This window comes from Helianthus annuus, chromosome 7 (assembly GCF_002127325.2).
Source record: "Helianthus annuus cultivar XRQ/B chromosome 7, HanXRQr2.0-SUNRISE, whole genome shotgun sequence".
Lineage (NCBI taxonomy): Eukaryota > Viridiplantae > Streptophyta > Magnoliopsida > Asterales > Asteraceae > Helianthus > Helianthus annuus.
The window spans coordinates 143903-170596 of record NC_035439.2 but is presented as its reverse complement, the minus strand read 5'-3'; the positions used below and the strand labels follow the sequence as shown (position 1 = coordinate 170596).

The following is a 26694-nucleotide window of genomic DNA, read 5'->3' as shown; positions in this document are numbered from 1 at the left end:
TTTGTTTGCGGTGAACTCTTACATTTATTTATTTCTCTGCAACCTACTTATGAAATATTAATTGTAGTATTTAGTAAATGTTTTAATTAATCACTTCGCATTATAGATTATGTTGGGTCTACAGATGTTAACACAAATGGTGCTTTTGTCTACAGATCTTCATGTGATGAAGGCACTTTTGGAGAAAGCGCCAGGTATATATGTTCAGATTTATATGAAAGTGGTTTGATGATCTGCTATGTGTATATATGAACAAATTGTATATATGTTCAGATTTGTATGAAAGTTTTATAAATAGTTCTGTATTATGAACATATTTGTATGAAAGTGGTTTGATGATCTGTTGTATGTATATATGTTTAGTATTATGAACAGATTGTGTTTATTTGTATGGAAATTAAGTTCAATTTTATTCAGCAAAAAGTAGTTGAGGGGTAAAAATGTCATTTTACACAGTTATTCAGAGGTGCTACCAAACAACACTTTACTGGTTCAGAGCCTCTTACCCATTCAGACCTCTTATTCATTCAGCACTTTAGATTTTTAATGAGTTTGTCTGCCTAACAATATGTATGTATGCACTATGCATATTAGTAATTGACTAATATGTGTATAGCTACATAATTTACTAGTTTGCATGCATGCATGCTAGACACTATAATTACATCAGTAGACCACATGTCTGATAAATTAATATTTGAGTTCTATATCCATTAATATACATATTTTTTTACAAAGGCCCTAACTATCTGCATACCCAGTTTGCCTATCTACACACTTAGGGTTTACCTACGCTGCGTATAGGTCTATATGCAGCGTATAGGGTAACCCTATACGCTGTGTATAGACCTATACTCAGCGTATATAAACCATGGATTTCAGAGCCTTATCAGTAATCATTGCACTGAACACAAGGGTTTATATACGCTGCGTAGGGACCTATGCGCAGCGTATATAAAGCTCAATTTTTGTATTTTTTTTATGTATTCCTTTGTTTATTTATAAAAAAAAAGAAAATTATTTATAAAAAAACAATATTATTGGTAAATAAAACAAATATAAATTATAAAAATTAAAAATAATACAACTATTATGAATTATAAAAATTAAAAAAGAAAATTATTTACAAAAAACAATATTATTGGTAAATACATCCCCTATACGATACTTATACTATACACTATACGATACGATGCAACACGATACGATAATATACGATACGATACTATATGTGTGATTTAGGTCCTGTATTGACCTCGTATAAGCCTACAAGTGTGATATCGTATCGTATAGATGTAGTATAGGTCACGTATTGACCTCGTATAAGCCTATAAGTGTGATATCGTAGGCTTATAGATCCCTACGCAGCGTATGAGACAAAAATGACACAACTACCCTTGTATTTGGCTTCGTATAGCCTCAATACAAGGGTATAAATGACATTTTCAGACCTTTATATACGTTGCGTATAGGTCTATACGCAGCGTATATAAACTATAAAGGTTAAAAAGATAAAACTACCACAGGTTTGGGGTTAAAAATAATTTTACCACCCTTTATATACGTTGAGTATAGACCTATACGCAACGTATATAAAGGTCAAAAAATGTCCTTTATACCCTTCTTTTGAGGCTATACGAAGCCAAATGCAAGGGTAGTTGTGTCATTTTTGTCTCATACGCTGCGTAGGGATCTATACGCAACGTATATAAAGCTCCATTTTTGTATTTTTTTTGTGTATTCTTTTGTTTATTTATAAAAAAAAGAAAATTAACACCCGATACGATACTATACTATACGATACGATACGATATAACACCCGTATAGGTCTATATGTGTGATTTAGGTCCCATATTGACCTCGTATAAGCCTATAAGTGTGATATCGTATCGTATATATGTAGTATAGGTCACGTATTGACCTCGTATAAGCCTATAAGTGTGATATCGTATCGTATAACGTAGTATAGTTCCCGTATTGACCTATATGACGCTATACGATACCATATCACACTTATAGGCTTATACGAGGTCAATACGTGACCTATACGACGCTATACGATACGATATCACACTTATAGGCTTACACAAGGTCAATACATGACCTATACAACCCTATACGATACGATATCACACTAATAGGCTTATACGAGGTCAATACTGGACCTAAACCACACCTATACGATACGATATCACACTTACAGGCTTATACGAGGTCAATACGTGACCTATACGACGCTATACGATACGATATCACACTTATAGGCTTATACGAGGTCAATACGTGACCTATACGACGCTATACAATACGATATCACACTTATAGGCTTATACGAGGTCAATACGGGACCTAAACCACACCTATACGATACGATATCACACTTATCGGCTTATACGAGTTCAATACGGGACGTATACTACGTTATACGATACGATATCACACTTATAGGCTTATACGAGGTCAATACGTGACCTATACTACATCTATACGATACGATATCACACTTATAGGCTTATACGAGGTAAATACGGGACCAAAACCACACCTATACGATACGATACGATATCATAGTTATAGGCTTATACGAGGTCAATACGTGACCTATACGACGCTATACGATACGATATCACACTTATAGGCTTATACGAAGTCAATACGTGACCTATACTACACCTATACGATTTGATATCACACTTATAGGCTTATACGAGGTCAATACGTGACTTATACGACGCTATACAATACGATATCACACTTATAGGCTTATACGAGGTCAATACGGGACCTAAACCACACCTATACGATACGCTATCACACTTATTAGGTTATTCTAGGTCAATACGGGATCTAAATCACACCTATACGATACGATATCACACTTATAGGCTTATACGAGGTCAATACGTGACCTATACTACGTTATACGATACGATATCACACTTAAAGGCTTATACGAGGTCAATACGTAACCTATACTACACCTACACGATACAATATGACACTTATAGGCTTATACGAGGTCAATACGGGATCTAAATCACACCTATACGATACGATATCACACTTATAGGCTTATACGAGGTCAATACGGGACCTAAAGCACACATATAGCCTATACGGGTGTTATATCGTATCGTATCGGGTGTTAATTTTCTTTTTTTTTATAAATAAACAGTGGAATATACAAAAAAAATACAAAAAACAGAGCTTTATATACGCTGCGTATAGATCCCTACGCAGCGTATGAGACAAAAATGACACAACTACCCTTGTATTTGGCTTCGTATAGCCTCAATACAAGGGTATAAATGACATTTTCAGGCCTGTATATACGCAGCGTATATAAACTATAAGGGTTAAAAAGATAAAATTACCATAGGTTTGGGGTTAAAAATAATTTTACCACCCTTTATATACGCTGAGTATAGACCTATACGCAGCGTATATAAACCTTGTAAAAATCTGATGCTTCAAACCCTCCGAAATGACCCCAAATTTTCAGATGTTTTATATACGCTGCGTATTGATCTATACGCAGCGTATATAAACCTTGTTTTCTGTGCAATGATTGGTTATTAGGCACTGAGATCCATGCCCTATACGATGCGTATTGACCAATACGCTGCGTAGATAAACCCTAATTTTGCTAGGGTTTGGTGTGCCAATAGGCACTTTAGTGTGCCAATACAAAGGTCCGAAAATGTCCTTTATACCCTTCTTTTAAGGCTATTCGAAGCCAAATGCAAGGGTAGTTGTGTCATTTTTCTCTCATACGCCGCGTAGGGATCTATATGCAGCGTATATAAAGTTCCACTTTTGTATTTTTTGTGTATTCCTTTGTTTATTTATAAAAAAAGAAAAATAACACCCGATATCACGCTATACGATACGATATCACACGTATAGGCTTATACGAGGTCAATACGTGACCTGTACGACGCTATACGATACGATATCACACTTATAGGCTTATACGAGGTCAATATGGGACCTAAACCACACTATACGATACGATATCACACTTATAGGCTTATACGAGGTCAATACGTGACCTATACGATGCTATACGATACGATATCACACTTATTGGCTTATACGAGGTCAATACGTGACCTATACGACGCTATATGATACGATATCACACTTATTGGCTTATATGAGGTCAATACGGGACCTAAACCACACCTATACGATACGATATCACACTTATCGGCTTATACGAGTTCAATACGGGACGTATACTACGTTATACGATACGATATCACACTTATAGGCTTATACGAGGTCAATACGTGACCTATACTACATCTATACGATACGATATCACACTTATAGGCTTATACGAGGTAAATACGGGACCAAAACCACACCTATACGATACGATACGATATCATAGTTATAGGCTTATACGAGGTCAATACGTGACCTATACGACGCTATACGATACGATATCACACTTATAGGCTTATACGAAGTCAATACGTGACCTATACTACACCTATACGATTTGATATCACACTTATAGGCTTATACGAGGTCAATACGTGACTTATACGATGCTATACAATACGATATCACACTTATAGGCTTATACGAGGTCAATACGGGACCTAAACCACACCTATACGATACGCTATCACACTTATTAGGTTATTCTAGGTCAATACGGGATCTAAATCACACCTATACGATACGATATCACACTTATAGGCTTATACGAGGTCAATACGTGACCTATACTACGTTATACGATACGATATCACACTTAAAGGCTTATACGAGGTCAATACGTAACCTATACTACACCTACACGATACAATATGACACTTATAGGCTTATACGAGGTCAATACGGGATCTAAATCACACCTATACGATACGATATCACACTTATAGGCTTATACGAGGTCAATACGGGACCTAAAGCACACATATAGCCTATACGGGTGTTATATCGTATCGTATCGGGTGTTAATTTTCTTTTTTTTATAAATAAACAGTGGAATATACAAAAAAAATACAAAAAACAGAGCTTTATATACGCTGCGTATAGATCCCTACGCAGCGTATGAGACAAAAATGACACAACTACCCTTGTATTTGGCTTCGTATAGCCTCAATACAAGGGTATAAATGACATTTTCAGGCCTGTATATACGCAGCGTATATAAACTATAAGGGTTAAAAAGATAAAATTACCATAGGTTTGGGGTTAAAAATAATTTTACCACCCTTTATATACGCTGAGTATAGACCTATACGCAGCGTATATAAACCTTGTAAAAATCTGATGCTTCAAACCCTCCGAAATGACCCCAAATTTTCAGATGTTTTATATACGCTGCGTATTGATCTATACGCAGCGTATATAAACCTTGTTTTCTGTGCAATGATTGGTTATTAGGCACTGAGATCCATGCCCTATACGATGCGTATTGACCAATACGCTGCGTAGATAAACCCTAATTTTGCTAGGGTTTGGTGTGCCAACAGGCACTTTAGTGTGCCAATACAAAGGTCCGAAAATGTCCTTTATACCCTTCTTTTAAGGCTATTCGAAGCCAAATGCAAGGGTAGTTGTGTCATTTTTCTCTCATACGCCGCGTAGGGATCTATATGCAGCGTATATAAAGTTCCACTTTTGTATTTTTTGTGTATTCCTTTGTTTATTTATAAAAAAAGAAAAATAACACCCGATATCACGCTATACGATACGATATCACACGTATAGGCTTATACGAGGTCAATACGTGACCTGTACGACGCTATACGATACGATATCACACTTATAGGCTTATACGAGGTCAATATGGGACCTAAACCACACTATACGATACGATATCACACTTATAGGCTTATACGAGGTCAATACGTGACCTATACGATGCTATACGATATGATATCACACTTATTGGCTTATACGAGGTCAATACGTGACCTATACGACGCTATATGATACGATATCACACTTATTGGCTTATATGAGGTCAATACGGGACCTAAACCACACCTATACGATACGATATCACACTTATAGGTTTATATGAGTTCAATACGGGACGTGTACTACGTTATACGATACGATATCACACTTATAGGCTTATACGAGGTCAATACGTGACCTATACTACATCTATACGATACGATATCACACTTATAGGCTTATACGAGGTCAATACGGGACCTAAACCACACCTATACGATACAATATCATACTTATAGGCTTATACGAGGTCAATACGTGACTTATACGACGCTATATGATACGATATCACACTTATAGGCTTATACAAAGTCAATACATGAGCTATACTACACCTATACGATATGATATCACACTTATAGGCTTATACGAGGTCAATACGTGACTTATACGATGCTATACGATACGATGTCACACTTATAGGCTTATACGAGGTCAATACGGGACCTAAACCACACCTATACGATACGATATCACACTTATAGGGTTATACGAGGTCAATACGGGATCGAAATCACACCTATACGATACGATATCACACTTATAGGCTTATACGAGGTCAATACGTGACCTATACTTCGTTATACGATACGATATCACACTTAAAGGCTTATACGAGGTCAATACGTAACCTATACTGCACCTACACGATATGATATGACACTTATAGGCTTATACGAGGTCAATACGGGATCTAAATCACACCTATACGATACGATATCACACTTATAGGCTTATACGAGGTCAATACGGGACCTAAATCACACATATAGGGCTATACGCGTGTTATATCGTATCGTATCGGGTGTTAGTTTTCTTTTTTTTTTTATAAATAAACAATGGAATACAAAAAAAATGGAGCTTTATATACGCTGCGTATAGATCCCTACGCAGCGTATGAGATAAAAATGACACAACTACCCTTGTATTTGGCTTCGTATAGCCTCAATTCAAGGGTATAAATGACATTTTCAGACCTGTATATACGCTGTGTATAGGTCTATACGCAACGTATATAAACTATAAATGTTAAAAAGATAAAATTACCACAGGTTTGGGGTTAAAAATAATTTTACCACCCTTTATATACGCTGAGTATAGACCTATACGCAGCGTATATAAACCTTGTAAAAATCTGATGCTTCAAACCCACCAAAATGACCCAAATTTTCAGATGTTTTATATACGCTGAGTATTGATCTATACGCAGCGTATATAAACCTTGTTTTCTGTGCAATGATTGGTTATTAGGCACTGAGATCCATGGTTTATCTACGCAGCGTATAGGGTTAACCGTATACGCTGCGTATTGACCAATACGCTGCGTAGATAAACTTAATTTTGCTAGGGTTTGGTGTGCCAATAGGCACTTTAGTGTGCCAATAGGCACACCCTTTACGAAATACCATATGTCACTTTTTACATAACACAAAAATGAGACTCAGGGCCCAAAGACTTTTTGCATCTCGGGGCTTCTTGAGCCTTCAACAATTTTGAACTGAACGATACTCTTTGAAACAAGTGTTGTTTTCCCTGAAGCTGCTTTTTAATCACTCCTTGTTTTCCATGAAGCTTTTTAATTACTCCTTGTTTTCATGCTTCAGTTATAATCAGACTAAGACGTGTTTGTGAATGCTCTAGAAACTACTGATGGTTTATTATTTAACAAATAGGCTATTTAACAACTTAAGAGTTTCTTATTTTAAGAAGCAGCAGATAATCAATTCTAATAAGATAAACAGTCCCAAGTGTCAAGTCATGTTTTACCTGAATAGCCTACACTGTGACCAGATTTAGGGGCCTTAAAAAGAACTCTGAAAAGAGTCATTGTCGATAATTAAGTTAATAAGTTTACATATTACTATTTTACTTTTTCTGATTTTAATAGTTTTTTAGTTTTTTCGACGTATGCTTTCCACCCCAAACTTCTATCATAATTCATACCAAATAATCACTCATAAAAAAATATAACTATCTAACTCATATTTCGTACATAGTATGTTCAGTTTCCTTAAACTATACATGTTGACGTATGTAGGGCAGTGGGGGATGGGTTACTGTTTAGGGCTTTCACATATTATTAAGTTACACATGGCTATATTAGTTACACATGGCTGCTTAAATAATTTAATTCTTCCGTCTGTTAGGCTCACTAGCCTAAAGGATATTAGTACATAAAGTTTGAGCTTGTAAGTTAATTGAGGTTTATATGAGGGTCGAATTCGGCTCAAGCTTGTTTAAGTTGGGGTCATTTCCGACTTTTATAAGTCTGATCCTATCCAAGCGGCTCAGCTTGCTTACACCCCTAAAATATTATATCTTACTATATGAGTTTTACCAAACTGTACCATCGACTAGTCTTCGATTAATCCCCGATTAATCACTGATCGGAGGTTCACCGATTAGTGGCCGATTAATTGCTAGGCGGTCAAGGGCGGTCCTATTCTGGCCAAATTTTGTCCGGACGCCGGCCAAATTTTGACCAAGCCTTATAAATTCCTTTCAGTTACTTAAAAAAATGGTCATTGAGAGGTCAAAACATGTCTATTTAAAAAAAAAACTACACATAAAAATGTGTGTGTATATATGTAACTAAAATTAGATATAAAAATCTCAATCGGATTAATTCCGATTAATCCCTATTAATCCCGATTAATCGCTAGTCGGTACCCCACCGCCCGACTAGCGACTAGCGATTCTTACAACACTACGCAGGTGTCTGCAACCATGCGCTCCATCTCCACCGTGTTCGCGTTTGTTGAAAACACGTCAAGCTTGCCCTCTAGGTACACAACTGGTATGTTTTCATCATGATGCTTTTTTAATTATCTTTATAATAGGGTGTTTATTGTTTTTCTTTTGTAGATAATAGCGAATGGGAGTTTCAGAAATATGGTCACTAGAGAGCGCAGGCAGGAAAGCGGTCACTTTGCTTTCAGATGGAAGTTTATGAAGCAAGAGAGTTGTTTGTTCTCTTGTATGGTTTAATGTACTTTGATTGATGCAGATATTGTGGTGGACAATTGTACGATTTGTAGAAATCATATTTTGGATCTATGTGAGTGTTTTGTTATTGAATAATTGGTTAAATTGTTGGACATAGTCTGATGTGTTTTGATTATTCAGGTAGCGAGTGTCAAGCTAATCATGCTAGCGCTACTAGCGAAGAGTGTATGGTTGCTTGGGGTAAGCTCCTGGTTCCAAGCCCTAATTTTCCGTACACTGTTAGTTATAATTTTGTCTTTGTAGTTGTGTTAGTTTGAATTTGTTATGATATTGTAAAACTGTAATGATGACGGTTTATTGGCAAGAAGTCTTTACCCTTTGCCCTATGGCTTCTGCCTGTATTGGACGAGTTGTTTTCCTAGACAAATTTTATGACTGATCGTTAATTGTTTTCTCAGATTTTTAGTAATGAGTTACTATAGTAACAATTTGTGACCTGAGGATGAGTTAAAAATGTTTGAGAGCCGCAAAAGCGCACATGCATTATGGTTTGCTTTTTTTTTAATCGCTAAATCTAGGCACATTTATAACGCGCTTTGAGTTTGAGGCGCTGCACTATTCGTGAGAGTCACTTTTGAGTTTAGGTGTGTCTTGTGAGTATGGTCTTTTTCGATCTTTTTTAGTTTATTTTGTTGTTGGATCGTCCGGTGACCCTAAACAGTAGTCATTCTGAGTAGTTCATCATCAGATACAAAGGCGGAATCAATGTAAAAGATGTCAACACAACTTGTTCCTTTTCAATCTATATCTATTACTGATTTCCTGATTTCCTGATCTTTTACAATATAATTCTGACAAAATTTTGGCAGCACCTCAGCTCTCTCAAAGTAATTCCGTGTGAAATGAATCAAGGACATCAGATATATATAGGGTCAGTAGTTCCGCTTGAAGACGACTCAAACGAAATCACGGGTTCATGCAGAATTACTTAATTCCGTTTGAAACAACATCTAGCTCCTTTCAAGCGGAATTACCTACAAATCCTGATTCCTCGTTTTTCGTGCCCTGATCTATACAATACAATACAAGACTCAGTAAATACGAAGTTAACAAACATCAGTGCACTAACAGACTCCCCTTTGGATGTTGACGCAGTCTTTAGCATCCTGTCTTCAGTCTTTAGTCTTTGTTGATCGTTTTCTTGCTCCAAATTGTTTTGACTTTGAAAAGATCCCTCCAATCTTCAGTCTTCAATCTCCAATCTCCAAACTCCCATTTAAATGTTGATCCAGAATCTTGACTCCCCCTTTACAGACTCCCCCTCTCGATCAGCTGGGACTTGAATTCTGGTTCAATCTTTGACATTTTCTTGCCATGGGGATCTTTCACAACCATAACCTGTTTCTCAAACAGATAACATTACAATCTATTGATTTCCAACAATATTTAACATTATCTATCAGTTTTAGAAGTCCACTTAAGTATTCAGGTCCAAGTTAATGACCCTGATTACTCAATTAATCTACCAAGTCCAGCTTAATGACCTTGGTTGATCTGTGACAAAATGAAAACTGATTTAGTACAACAATTTTCAAACACTTTCTGAAAATAACAAGTTTCAAATTAATGAACTTGTTTTTGACTTTTCAACACACAGATTTTATTATGATAAGCTCTTTTCATCCTCCAGTCCAGAAACTTCTTGCATCTGCTTCAACATTGAGAATCTGACAATCAACTTTCTTCTCTGGTTTGTCGGAAAATAAAGCAGAAATAAATCTTTTTGGATTTTCAATAAAGTTTCTAAACTAGAAATGAAATACAGAAATAAAATGCAATAAAAGTAAACTATTTACAGACATATTTTTGGTGAGCGTGTTAGGGAATCATATCAGCTATTAGACAAGTCACTAGTACCGTTAAGCTTTGATTTCATACTCAGAATTAAACAATTCACGTAGATTGTCGATATGCTGATCCACTTAACTTCTCATACAATTTTCAATCTGTCCAGGATACGAATTAGATGAATTAAGAACTTAAACTCATTCATGTGTCTCACCTCTTGAATATACTCCCGTATCCAGATCCCAATATTCAGTCTTACAGGTGAGTATACCACAGATGATATCTGTAACGGGTTAGATGCGAAACCGTGAGAGCTCAGGTCAGAACTTCCGTTCAGTAGAGAGATGACGGTTCGACTTTAGGTATGTCCCCTTTAGAGGATCTTTTTTTACAACAACACATGATTTAGCATTTTTCAATGTTTCATCATTTTTTTATGCTGAGGGCGGCACTATTTTTCAAGCAATGCAGAAAGTATTATGCGGGGACTAGGTCAGAACTTCCTTTCAGCAGAAGTCCCGGAATAATACCCCAGATATCACTGAGTATAAAGACCTAGTATCTCAGAAAGAGGGACCTTTCAAACGAGATTTCAGGGGTTACCTATATATCCAAGTAGTGCTCCCCACGAAATAAGCAAGTTTGAATTTTATGTTTATATCCCGAACAAACCTTCTAAATGTGTAAAAACCTATCGACACATCATCAGCGAGACTGTTTAACGCTTTATACTATACAAATCTTTAGCGTACCGTAACTTTCAAGCCAATGTACTATCATTTTCCCTTTTTACACAAGCTCTTTTTCAGTTTTCTATTTTTTTGGATTTTAAACTTTTTACTGTTTTTGTATTTTCAAAAAAATAACCTATCCTCCCCCTAAATACCAGAACAAGTAAAAATTGACAAACTATTGCAGATTGTTTCTCATCATCATCTACAACAGTACCTTCATCAACGCCAATGATTCCATCCGACACCGATAAGAGCTTCATACCATTTAGTTTTAAAAGAAATTTAAAACGAGTTTTATCAAACGCTTTGGTATGTAAATCAGCTTTTTGATTGTCAGTGTGGATTTTCTCAATTCGTATCAACTTCTTCTCGAAGCAATCTCGGATGAAGTGATGACGAATTTCGATATGTTTTGTTTTAGCGTGATGTACTGGATTTTTCGTAATATTAATCGCGGACTCATTATCAACAAAGATAGGGGTGTTAAGAAATTGCAAACCGTAGTCGCGCATCTGTTGCTGGATCCACAAGATCTGAGAGCAGCAACTGCTAGCAGATACATACTCCGCTTCACATGTGGATAGAGCTACAAGGGTTTGCTTCTTACATTGGCAGGTGACCAAACGAGGTCCGAAAAACTGACAACCCGCTGTTGTTGATTTTGCATTAACTTTGCAGCATCCGAAATCGGAATCGGAATACCCTTCGAGCGTGAAATTGCCTTTTCTTGGATACCACAATCCCAATGATGGAGTTCCTTTCAGGTAGCGTAATATCCTTTTCACAATCACCATGTGCGAAGCTCTCGGGTTAGATTGAAATCTTGCTGCGAGGCACGTTGGGTACATGATATCGGGTCTTGAAGTAGTTAAGTACATCAACGATCCGATCATGGAACGATACATCGTTTCATCTACCCTGTCTCCGGTGAGATCTGGGTTTATCCCATGATTAGTCGCTAGAGGGGTGGCAGCCGGAGTAGAACCTGACATCCCAAATTTCTCTAGAATATCATGAACGTACTTAGTCTGATGTATGAAAATTCCTTCGGGTAGTTGATCAACCTGTAGACCCAAAAAGAATTTCATCTCACCCATTGATGACATTTCGAATTTCTGCTTCATAACTCGTTCAAAATCTTTGCACAATCTTTCATTTGTAGACCCAAATATGATGTCGTCCACGTATATCTGGACTATCAGAAGATGTCCTTCCACCTCTTTGGTGAAGAGAGTGGCATCCACTTTTCCACGAATGAAGTTGTTGGCTAGTAGGTGTTGAGACAACGTCTCGTACCAAGCTCTCAGGGCCTGGTGTAAACCATACAATGCTTTGTCTAGCAAGTAGACCTTGTCTTTGTGGAATAGGTCGGTGAAACCCGGTGGCTGTCCGACATATACCTCCTCTTTTACCTTCCCATAGAGAAACGCCGATTTCACATCTAGCTGATATACTTTGAAGTTTTTCCAAGATGCAAATGCCAGGAAGATTCTGATTGCTTCTAGTCGAGCCACATGAGCATACACTTCAGTGAAATCTATACCCTCCTGTTGACTAAAACCCTGGACTACGAGTCGAGCTTTGTTTCGAATAATAACCCCTCGATCGTCTCTCTTACACTTAAACACCCACTTAGTGTTGATCTTCCTTTGACCATCAGGCAAGTCTACTAACTTCCAAACTCCTAACTTCTCAAACTGACTCAACTCTTCTTGCATAGCATTGACCCAAGAATCTTCAGTTAGCGCCTCTTTGTATGTTCGCGGTTCAATCTACGAAATAAAACAACTTAGTGAAAACTCAGTTTGTAAAGGTGCTACTGTAGAATAAAAACAAGTAAGGCCTTGGTCAATTTGACGTCTAGTGCGGACGCCTGATTGCAATTCTCCAATAATCAGTTCCTCTGGATGGTATGAAAGAGTTCTTGGCATCACGTCGCCTAGAACATCTACCTCGCCCTCCAGATTAGTAACATTCTGATTTGCACCTTGTTCACTGACTGGGTTTGTTTAACCTGAAATCTGAATTTGGTCCCCCTCAGAATCTGAATCACCATGATCGAATACTGGTCCATTCTCAGATTCTTGATTATCATTCTCTGCCGTCTGTTATCATGAGCAACTTCATCTTGTTGGATATCATCATGTTCTCCAGCATTGCTTGGACCTGCTTCATCGTCATTTGAAGTTTGTCGAGGTCGACTTGAATACTCAGCTGGAAACCTTTCCTGAGATGACTCATACTCTCTCAGAATATCCAACTCATCAAAAAAAATCTTCTTCTTCTTCTCTCATGTCAGACGAATCCCATAAAGTATCATAGTGAAAACGCCATGAATCATCGGGATTTTGCGGCGGCATTGTGAAGCCTTGACATTCAACATTGTATGCCTCAATAATCTGCTTCAAGCTAGGAATGAATACACGCTTCAATGGACTTGCATAACCCACGGATATTCCTTCTACGCCTTTTTGACCAAATTTACCATGAAGCTCTAGAACTGTACAGGGAGACCCAAACGGTTTAAGGTACTTCAGATTCGGTTTGCGGTAATTGATTAGCTCAAAACATGTCTTGTTGAATTTCTTGACTGTGAGAACCCGGTTGAGCGTATAGCATGCGACGGAAACTGCTTCTGCCCAAAAGTTGACATGTAGTTTGGAATCAGCAAGCATCGTCCTGGCCGTTTCGATTAGCGTCCTATTCTTTCTTTCAGCGACTCCATTCTGATGTGGAGTGTCCGGAGCACTAAACTCATGCAATATACCTCTTTCATCACAAAATTCTTCCATCTTGCTGTTCTTGAACTCAGTACCATTATCACTTCTTATTCTTTTGATATGCCTTTGGTACAAGTTTTCAATTTTTCTGAACAACACCATCAAGCTTTCAAATGTCTCATCTTTTCTCTTTAAGAATAATAATACCCACGAAAATCTGGAATAATCATCAGTAACAACAAGACAGTAGAGATCACCAGTTATGCTTTTGACATTCACTGGACCAAACAGATCCATATGAAGTCTCTCTAAAGGTCTTGAGACTGAATTGACTTGATTTTTAGGGTGTGACTTTTTCTTCTGCTTGCCGTTGACGCAGCTAATACACTCCCCTTCCAGATGAAAACCTTTCACATGAACACCCGTAACTAAATCATTGTGCACCAAGTGATTCATTTTCCTCAGATGTATATGACCCATCTTGCGGTGCCACAATTGCGATTCCTTCTCCGTTGCTCTGGGCACAAAACAATGAGCCTGACCCGTGGTTGTAGTAGCTACACTCATGTCCAACACGTACAGATCATTGACTCTTGGTGCTCTCATGATAATCCATTCTTCAGGTATAACAAATCCTGGTTTCAAGATCAAACATTCTTTGTCTGTGAAGTGAGTGGTGTACATCCTGTCACAGATCTGCGAGATACTCAGCAAATTATTCTGCAGCTCAGCAATGTAGTTAACTCTTTCAAATGTAACAATCCCATTGGATAACGTTCCTTCACCAACTATTCTACCACCTTGATTTCCTGCAAATCCCACATAACCTCCACTGAAATTTCTAACATCATACCGCAAAGTTGTTTTCCCTGTCATGTGTCGAGAAGCTCCACTATCCATAATCCATCACGAAACGGATCTCGGAAGCTCCTGCACAAACCACACATACTTAGTTAGATTTGGTTGCTACCCAAGCCTCTTTTGACTCAAGTAGCTTGAAATCAATGACAGTTCTTTTTAGGATTAAAGGTGGAAAATTTTATCATTCTTCTTCAAGCTTTCTTCAGACCCAATATCAACCTCTTTATATAAAAAGAAATCATTTTTAGGACCAGATGATTGGTCTTTCTTCTGAACATTTTTCTTCTCAGAATTTTGTTTTTCAAGTTTCTCATAATGGTCCAAAGGAACATTCATCTTTATCGGTGTGGTAGAAGATGATTGTTTTTCAGTCTCAGAAGCCTTTGGTTTTGGAACACTTACTTTCTTTTCAACCACTTTTGGCTTCCATGTTTGTTGAGCTGACGCAACCCGCTTGTAAAACTTGTCGTTTTTAGTTACCACATCTTTAGCAGGTTCAGTTTTGACTTTGATATTTTCATTTTTCAAAATCTTTTTCTCAACAATCAATGGAGCTTTTCCCTTCACAACATCTTTCTTCCTTGGGTTCATCACAACTTCAGTCTTAGGCTTCAAGTTGGTACACTTTCGTGCAATATGTCCAACTTGATTGCATTTGAAGCGTGGTTCAGGTGTCAACTACCCGACTTGTGCCTTCGGACTGAGGTTGTGAGGCTTTCTTCTCAAAGAAATCTTCATTTGATTTCGAAAAAATCTTTGATTCTTCATCAGAAAGTGAACTCGAACTTGACACAAACACTTTCTTCTCAACAAACCTTCTGTTTTGAACATTCTTTTTCTGATAATTCTTACCACCCTGATAACCACCCGACCATCTGTTTTGATTATTGCTATAAAAACGCGGTGGAACAACAGGCTTCTTGTAGTAAGCTTTATCCTTTTCAAAATTCATTTGCCTCTTTGTCTGTTTCAAACTTTCAATTTCAGACAGATCAATTTCAACCAGTTTGAAAACATTTGTCAATTTAGCAACATTAACATTCTCCAGAGGAAACTCAGAATCCGAATACAACTTATCCGGTCCTGACGTCTTGTACATGACAAGAGTAGGTTCTTCATTTAAGTTGTGTTTGGGTTTTGGTTTCGGAATATATTTGTTCAGAAAACACTCATCATCTTCAGCTGAATCACTATCTGACTTCAAAACATTTTCAGCTGTGCTTTTGACAATCTCAGACAGACTGAACACTATCTTCAGATGACGATGAAGAAAATGTAACATCAATTGACTCTGGAAGTTTTATTTCATTAACATCCTCATCGTCATTAACCAACCCGGATTTTTTCGTTGAAAAATTGTTGAGCACCGGCGGTGGAACCTGATGAAACCCAACCCCAGTTCCATCCGAGTAAACATCTTCGCCTGCTTTGTTTTCCCCGATGGGTTTGGGAACAATGTGTTGTAAAACAAAGCTTGCGGAGTTGTAACTGGTTAATTTCAGATTGATGCGCTCATTCTCAATCTTAGCTTCTTCAAATTGAAGCTTCAACTTACCAATCTCATCTAGTTGCTTGTCGATTTGTTCCTCTTTGTGTCTAAGAATTCCAGTTAAATGATCATTTTCTTTTCTGGTTTTACTGTTTCGTTCATCAGAATCCTTTATCGTTTGTTTTAACTTGTTAAAATTTTCTGAGAGTTGACAATTTTCATGAATTAGCTTTTCGTTTTCTTTCCAAATTCTTTCTACTTCAATTTTTTGATTATCAATTTTCTCAGTTAACTTTAACTTGATCATTTGAAAATTTAAGCATTTTGTCACAGTCAAGAATCTGATCTTCAACCTTTCTGACTCTTTTTGTCAGATCATTAACCTTCGTATCATTAAGGTAAGCGAGTGTACTACAAACTTTGCAGTTTTTCATGCAATTTTTGCAGTCACTGTCACCTTTGACTTTCTTACCTGACTCACTTGACAACACATTTGAACTGACCTGGCTTTTAGACTCAGATACAGACTTAGAGTCTACCTCAAGTTCCTTAGCAGCCAGCACCTTGTCAGCCATCTTTCCCAAGTTTTCAGCTGTCAACTCCTGTGATGTATCAATGATCCCTGCATCGATCTTCTTTGGCTTCTACTCCTGATCCTTTTCTTTCTCTTTCTCTTTCTCTTTCTCTTCACCACCTCCCCACCATTTTCTCTGTTGAGACTCTTCTAGTTCAGCAAATTCCTCAGCGAAAGCTTCAAGACTAAGAGTCTTTGGATCAATAGCAATGTTTCCTTCAGGATGAAGGAAACATTCTCTATCCGCATCCCATCTTTTTGCCTTTTTAGCTTCACTGTATACACGAGAAATTCTGATCATTTTGTATTGAGCTCTTTGTTGTCTATCATTTGATTTTTCTGCTGCTGTTCTGGTGTCTCTGAAAGGTTTAATTTCCGTTGTTGCTGCAAACGCATAACCTACTGCATCTTCTTTAGGCAAAATATCACTCCAATCAAAGCCTTCGTCATCGTGAATAACAGCTAGAGCTCTTGATTTTTTTTAGGATTATCCTTAAGCTGCTTCATTCCGGGGGGTTCAGCCTTGTTCTGATGATAAATTGCTCTCTTGTAGTAATCTTCTCTGAAAGGATTAGCAGTATCATCAGCAGGTGCGTTTCGACATTCACGCTTGAAATTTCCCTTTTGTTTACACCTGAAACAAGTGACCTTTGACTTATCAAAGCCAAGTTTGGTGGTGTGACACTCTAGGTTTTCCCAAGTAACCCTCTCGTAATAGCAGTGTGTACATATGAATTATATGAAAGTTATGACTATCTTGATATGCTATGTGTTATATGTATGTATATAATATGAATGTGTGTATATGTATGTAGTGAGCCGAGACCCCGAACCCGACTGGAGACCACTCAGTTAGGCCGATTGGGCCGCACCCCCTCCCTTTATCCCCCTCGGAAACCCATTAGGGTGCACCAACTTGGAGCTAGTATATAACCCATGTTGATAGCCAACCTTGCCATTTTGGGCAACCCACACTCACTCACACACACACTCTCCTCTACTCTCTCTCTCTCTCTCTAAAAACCCTAAAACTCAACACTCCACCCCTCTCAGATCAAACCGGCAACCATAAGGGAGTGCTCGGATTGCTTGTAATCTCATTTGGAAGCCCATTCATCGATCCTTCATACCCTCACACCTCGGAATCTAACCGGTTAGTGTTTTAATGTGTACTAGGTGTTATGTGTGCTTGATGAATGAGATACATGTTTAGTTTAGAGGTCTCTTTGCATGATTTTGTATGATTTAGTGAGTTAAAAATGGTTAAATGATGTAGATGCTTGATTACTAAATAATGTTTATGGATAGGAAGAATAGAGTGATTTATTGATTATCATGCTAGCTCGACATATGAATAAGTAGAAGAATGTATGAATACGATGCTATCATGTTCTTGGATGTGTTTGGATGATGATGATTGATAATACATTAAACTGGGGGTATTATGCTAGTATAAATCGGTTTAATTGAACATGTTTGTTTAAGATGAAAACCCTAATGATGAACTAGATGAATATGTGTTGAATATGTTTGAAGGTTTGAAAATTGTGTGTTTTGATCTGTTTTGAATGAAGATTAGACAAGAAAACATGTTTGAGAAATTTCATTGGATAGTACACCAAATCATGAAAACAGAATTCTATTGGATAGTAAAATATTGCAAGTGTTCTAGAATCAGCAGATAAACGAGTTGAGACCCTTGGTCTCGACTCGAGACCATCAAGTGATAACTCGAGACCACGGTGGTTGCGACTCGAGACCATCAAATGATAACTCGAGACAAGACCTCAGGGACTCGAGACCAACAAGGTCTCGACTCGAGATCTCATAGTCTCGACTCGAGACTGGACTCGAGACCTCTGAGGTTGCGACTCATACCTGCACTACTCGAGACCTCCTGGTTGCGACTCGAGACCGCGTGTTCTCGAATCGAGACCACCTTGTCTCGACTGGGCTGCCTACTTTAGTTATTGGGCCAGTTTGGTTTGATGGACTGTTTCTCGCATGGGCTAAGTATTATTTGATTTCTGCGTAAATTGCTAGCATGTTAGGGCGGGCCCAATAACCCTGATTGACATACATGTTACGTGTTAACAGTTACTGCTTAAACTGCTAAAATAAGCCCAACCTTATGAGTGGTAGTGTAATCTGAGTACTATGAACTGGCTTGATGGACTGTTTCTCGCATGGGCTAAGTATTATTTGATTTCTGCGTAAATTGCTAGCATGTTAGGGCGGGCCCAATAACCCTGATTGACATACATGTTACGTGTTAACTGTTACTGCTTAAACTGCTAAAATAGGCCCAACCTTATGAGTGGTAGTGTAATCTGAGTACTATGTGTTAGATACGTGTAAGATACGTGACTTGTTTGTACCCGAGCCTGACCCATACTGGTAACCATGTTAGGACGTGGTGACCAGCATGCTAGACCAAGTAAACTAAACTGCCGAGCAACCCAAGGTGAGTTCACAACTATTAAAGCATGTGTTCCCGGTGGTTTGGGAACGGAACTTAAAACAGCGCTATCCCTTTTTAAGGGATACAAACCTATTTTCTCCCCTTATGCGGGACCTTTAGTTAATTACTGTTTATACTGGATTGAACAAGCAACACTAAACGAAACTCTATCGCTTAAGTCCTCACTTCTTAATACCGATTAGTCGCCGGGGCCTGGCGAACGGGTTATTAGTTGATAGCGCTATTTAGGTCTCACCAGCCTCACACCGTGCCCGCGTATGGGATCGGGAGTGAACTAATGTACTCTGGCAAACTGTCAATAACGATAGAACATTGACAAACGGGGCACTCTACGGAAACATACAGATGAATAGTATTCAGTATTGTAAAAACAGTTTAGTAGCTTACTTGTGGGGTAGCTTCCCATGGCATGTATAAATGAGTAAATTAACAAGTGAAACAAGTTTTTGGAATTAAAAACTAGACAAACTCGTGAACTCGCCAACATTTTTGTTGATACCCTCCTGCATGCTTTGCAGGTACCCAATGACTCAGGAGCTTGCAGCTTGGGGATGGGTAGTGGTCGTCTAACCCATGTGTTGGGTTCTAAATAAACTTGAACTCTGAACTTATTTTAAACTGTTTTGCCTATGCTTCCGCTACTTACTTAAACCGTTATTTAAAATTAAACTTTCAAAACTTTTAACTATGAAACTTACTAACTTTTATGGTTGGTGATCATTATTATTATTTAAATTGCTCAGTATAATTAGTGGTTGGATCCTGGTCAGTCACACGCCTCGCGGTAGTACTCCGCATGTGGTTTTTGAGGGTGTGACAGTTGGTAACAGAGCCATTGGTTATAGTGAACTCGGTTTTACAAAAGAAAGTCTTTTTGAGAAAAACCAGACTATAACACGTGACTCGTGACGACACTACACTCCAAGTGCAAGACTCAACACATTAGACCTCATAGTTCGGACTAGTGTTTACTTGCTTGCTTACTTTATGCTTTCTGTTCTGCTATACGTACTAGTGTGCCTAGATAGATAGATACACCTCCCTCTTCTACCTCATTCTTGCTACATTACGACATCACACTCATACTATGTTTTCTGGTTATGAAGACAATGAGTGAACGCGGAAGAGGAAACGTTAACATGACCCAGGCTCAGTTCACTAACCTGATCAACACGGTGGCTGCAGCTTTCGCAGCTCACCCTGGAGGTAAAATCGTTATTTTAGAATGTTTAGGTCCTACCCCCGCATCGTCTTTTCACCCCTAAACCTATTTGCTTCGCTTATCACAACAGGTCAGCATGCACCCGCACAACCACGTGTTTGTACTTTCAAAACCTTCATGGATTGCAAGCCTCTCCCTTTCAATGGCACTGAGGGTGCCATAGGTCTCCTACACTGGATTGAGAAGGCCGAAGTTGTCTTTGCTGTCTGCGAGTGTCCCCCTGCTAATTGGGTGAAGTTTGCTACTGGTACGCTTGAAGGAAACGCGCTTTCATGGTGGAAAGCGCAGATTCAGATGCTTGGCTTAGAAACTGCTAATGCTACTGCGTGGGAAGATTTCAAGGACATGATCAAGGAAGAGTATTGTCACAGGGATGACATCCACAAGCTCGAAAACAAGTACTTTGAGCTCAAGATGGTTGGATCAGAGATCGAGACCTACACCAAACAGTCCAACGACTATGCTGCTCTTTGCCCAAACATGTCTCAACCTATGTATCGAAGGATCGAATTGTACATCAAGGGTTTGGCCCCAGAAATTCGGAGCCATGTGACCTCAGCCAACCTCAATACCATTCAGCCAGTCGTCCGTCTTGCTCACAAACTCACTGATCAGGTTGTGGAACAGGGCAAGTTGCCCAAAAGGATCAGTGCTACTGCTGGAACTTCTGGTGATATCAAGCGTAAGTGGGAAGGAAACAAAGCAAGGATGCTAACCCCACTCAGGCCCCAACTCAGCAAAGGAAAACTGAAAACAACAAGGGCCCTCAGCAACAGGGTGGCTACCAAGGAAACCACCCCGAGTGTAACAAGTGTAACCGACACTACAGTGGGCCATGTGGCAAAAGTCAGTACCAGCGATGCAACAAGATGGGGCATGAAGCCAAAGACTGCAGGAGCCAGCTTCCAGTTAGGCAGAATCAGCAACAATCACAGCAACAACAGCAGCAAGGAAACAACCGTGGATGCTTTAAGTGTGGAGCAACGTGGCACATACGAAGGGATTGCCCTAAACTGAACCAGAACCGCAACAACAACCAGGGTGCTGGGAACAACGATCAAAACAACAACAATGCTGGAAATGGTGCAAAAGGAAGGGCATTTATGATTGGAGCTGGAGAATCTAGGAATGATCCCAACGTCGTGGCGGGTAAGTTCCTACTCGATGATCGTTATGTTTCTGTATTGTTCGATTCGGGAGCTGATGCTAGATATGTATCCCTACGTATTAGTAAGAAGCTTAAGCGAACGCCTACGATATTAAGTTCTAAGCATACCGTCGAATTAGCAAATGGTAGAAACATTGAGGCCTCACACGTTATCAGTAACTGCAAACTAGTATTGTCAGGTCAGACCTTTAGCATCGATCTTTTCCCTATCGATCTTGGAAGCTTCGACGTCGTCATTGGTATGGATTGGTTATCCAAACACCGTGCTGAAATCCTCTGTCAAGAGAAAATGGTTCCCATTCCCCGTCGTTCTGACAAACCCCTCATCGTTCAAGGTGACAAAGGCGGAGAAGTCACATTCATCACCTCGTTTTTAAAGGCCCAGAAGTGTTTACGAAAGGGGCACACCGCTATCTTGGCACTTGTCACTGACACACAGGAAAAGGAAAAAAGGATTGAAGATTTTCCCGTGGTACGCGACTACCTCGAAGTATTTCCTGAAGAACTACCTGGACTCCCTCCTCATCGTCAGGTCGAATTTCAAATCGAACTAACTCACGGAGCGGCACCTATAGCTCGTGCGCCTTATCGACTAGCTCCCGCAGAGCTGAAGGAACTTTCTATGCAACTACAAGAACTGTTGGACAAAGGATTTATCCGTCCTAGCTCGTCACCATGGGGAGCACCAGTGCTCTTTGTTAAGAAGAAGGATGGCACATTCCGAATGTAAATCGACTATCGTGAGCTAAACAAAGTTACCATTAAGAATCGTTACCCACTCCCACGCATCGACGATTTATTCGATCAGTTGCAAGGATCGAGCTACTACTCTAAGATTGACCTGCGATCAGGCTATCATCAGCTGAGAGTCCGTGATGAAGACATCTCCAAAACTACGTTCAGAACCCGTTACGGTCATTACCAGTTCCTAGGCATGCCATTTGGAATGACTAACGCGCCTGCGGTATTCATGGACCTCATGAATCGCGTGTGCAAACCTTACCTCGACAAGTTCGTGATTGTGTTTATTGATGATATCTTGATCTACTCGAAAAGTCAAGAGGAGCATGAACAACACCTGCGTCTTATTCTTGAACTCCTTCGCAATGAGAAACTGTACGCCAAATTCTCGAAATGTGACTTCTGGCTTTGAGAAGTCCACTTCCTTGGACATGTGGTCAATAAGGACGGAATTCACGTCGATCCAGCCAAGATCGACTCTATAAAGAATTGGCCTACCCCTAAGACACCGACGGAAGTTCGCCAATTCTTGGGATTGGCGGGATACTATCATAGATTCATCAAAGGAGTTTCAAAGATCGCTCAACCCCTCACGACTCTCACCCAGAAGGGTACCGCTTACAAATGGAATGATGTTCAGGAATCTGCTTTCCAGAGGCTAAAGGATAATCTTTGTAGCGCTCCTATTCTCTCGTTACCTGAAGGTACCAACGACTTTGTGGTTTACTGCGACGCTTCTATCCAAGGACTCGGCTGCGTGTTGATGCAACGCGAGAAAGTTATTGCTTACGCTTCGCGACAACTCAAGACCCACGAGGGGAACTTCACGACACATGATTTAGAATTCGGAGTTGTGGTCTTCGTGCTCAAGATTTGGAGACATTACTTGTACGGTACCAAGTGCACGATTTACACCGATCACAAGAGTCTCCAGCACATAATGGATCAAAAGGAGTTGAATATTCGACAACGCCGATGGATCGAACTCCTAAACGACTACGAATGTGCGATTAAATATCATCCAGGCAAGGCTAATGTGGTAGCCGATGCCCTTAGCAGAAAGGAAACCAAACCTAAGCGTGTTCGTGCTTTACAGCTCACCATCCACTCGAACCTCCCCAATCATATCCGAAATGCTCAGGTTGAAGCATTGAAAGCCGAGAACATCAGGGCTGAGTCCCTACGAGGATCGAGGCAGCGGTTAGAACAAAAAGAAGACGGCGCTTACTACGTAACCGGGCGCATATGGGTCCCCCTTTATGGAAATTTACGCGAGCTCGTGATGGACGAAGCCCATAAGTCCCGTTACTCAGTACATCCTGGTTCGGATAAGATGTACCACGACTTAAAGACTACATATTGGTGGCCTGGCATGAAAGCCCACATAGCAACATATGTCAGCAAATGTTTGACTTGCGCGAGAGTCAAGACTGAGTATCAGAAACCAGCGGGCCTACTCCAACAACCAGAGATCCTGAAATGGAAATGGGAGCAAATTTCCATGGATTTCGTTACTGGCCTGCCTAGATCTCAACGTGGAAATGACACTATCTGGGTGATAGTGGATCGATTAACTAAGTCTGCACACTTTTTGGCTATTAAATAAATAGACAAGTTTTCTCCCTTGGCAGACGTTTACTTGAAGGAAGTGGTTTCGAGGCACGGAGTGCCAACCTCCATTATTTCCGATCGAGACACACGCTTTACTTCTGAGTTGTGGCAAGCTATGCACAAATCCTTTGGCTCACGTTTAGAAATGAGCACCGCTTATCATCCACAAACGGATGGGCAGTCTGAACGCACCATCCAAACCCTAGAAGACATGCTTAGGGCAAGTGTGATCGATTTTGGCAAGAGTTGGGAGAAGCACCTACCGCTAGTGGAATTCTCGTATAATAACAGCTACCACACCAGCATTCAGGCAGCACCCTTTGAGGCCTTGTACAGTCGTAAATGCCGATCACCTCTTTGCTGGGCGGAAGTTGGTGACAGCCAGATCATAGGCCCAGAACTGGTGGTAGACACAACGGAAAGGATTGCCCAGATCAGACAACGCATGGCGGCAGCTCGTGACCGTCAGAAAAGTTATGATGATAAGCGTAGGAAACCGCTAGAATTCTAGGTCGGTGACCGGGTTCTACTTAAAGTCTCACCCTGGAAGGGTGTGGTTCGTTTTGGAAAACGGGGCAAGCTGAATCCGCGATATGTTAGGCCGTTCGAGATTACCGAGAAGATCGGTAAGGTAGCTTATAGATTGAACCTGCCGGAAGAACTAAGCGCGGTGCACAACGTCTTTCACGTGTCTAGTCTGAAGAAGTGTCTGTCAGATGAGACACTCATCATTCCTTTCAAGGAACTCACTTTTGACGAACAGCTACACTTTATTGAAGAACCGATTGAGATCACGGATCGAGAGGTCAAAACCCTCAAACGTAGCCAGATACCTCTCGTGCGAGTTCGTTGGAACTCACGTCGTGGCCCAGAGTTTACCTGGGAGCGGGAAGACCAGATGAAGCGCAAGTATCCCCAGTTGTTCCCAAATGAAACCCCCAGCACTAAAGCTACAAACGAATTTCGGGACGAAATTCCAAACTAACGGGGGGATGATGTGACAACCCGTTGAAACGTTCTCACTAGCTTGTTAGTGGTTGCCTTAACTTTCGGGACGAAAGTTCTTAAAACTTGGGGATAATGTGACACTCTAGGTTTTCCCAAGTAACCCTCTCGTAATAGCAGTGTGTACATATGAATTATATGAAAGTTACGACTATCTTGATATGCTATGTGTTGTATGTATGTATATAATATGAATGTGTGTATATGTATGTAGTGAGCCGAGACCCCGAACCCGACTCGAGACCACTCAGTTGGGCCGATTGGGCCGCACCCCCTCCCTTTATCCCCCTTGGAAACCCATTAGGGTGCACCAACTTGGAGCTAGTATACAACCCATGTTGATAGCCAACCTTGCCATTTTTGGGCAACCCACACTCACTCTCACACACACTCTCCTCTACTCTCTCTCTCTCTCTCTCTCTCTCTAAAAACCCTAAACCTCAACACTCCACCCCTCTCGGATCAAACCGGCAACCATAAGGGAGTGCTCGGATTGCTTGTAATCTCATTTGGAAGCCCATTCATCGATCCTTCATACCCTCACACCTCGGAATCTAACCAGTTAGTGTTTTAATGTGTACTAGGTGTTATGTGTTCTTGATGAATGAGATACATGTTTAGTTTAGAGGTCTCTTTGCATGATTTTGTATGATTTAGTGAGTTAAAAATGGTTAAATGATGTAGATGCTTGATTACTAAATAATGTTTATGGTTAGGAGGAATAGAGTGATTTATTGATTATCATGCTAGCTCGACATATGAATAAGTAGAAGAATGTATTAATACGGTGCTATCATGTTCTCGGATGTGTTTGGATGATGATGATTGATAATACATTAAACTAGGTGTATTATGCTAGTATAAATCGGTTTAAATGAACATGTTTGTTTAAGATGAAAACCCTAATGATGAACTAGATGAATATGTGTTGAATATGTTTGAAGGTTTGAAAATTGTGTGTTTTGATCTGTTTTGAATGAAGATTAGACAAGAAAACATGTTTGAGAAATTTCATTGGATAGTACACCAAATCATAAAAACAGAATTCTATTGGATAGTACAATATTGCAAGTGTTCTAGAATCATCAGATAAATGAGTCGAGATCCTTGGTCTCGACTCGAGACCATCAAGTGATAACTCGAGACCGCGGTGGTTGGGACTCGAGACCATAAAATGATAACTCGAGACAAGCCTTCAGGGACTCGAGACCAACAAGGTCTCGACTCGAGACTGGACTCGAGACCTCTGAGGTTGGGACTCATACCTGCACTACTCGAGACCGCGTGTTCTCGAATCGAGACCACCTTGTC

The 26694-nt window shown here is 39.7% G+C and overlaps 1 pseudogene; it reads left to right on the top strand.

The window, feature by feature from the left end:
• Window positions 1-26694, top strand: part of LOC110867556 — a 111989-nt pseudogene that overhangs the window by 9233 nt on the left and 76062 nt on the right.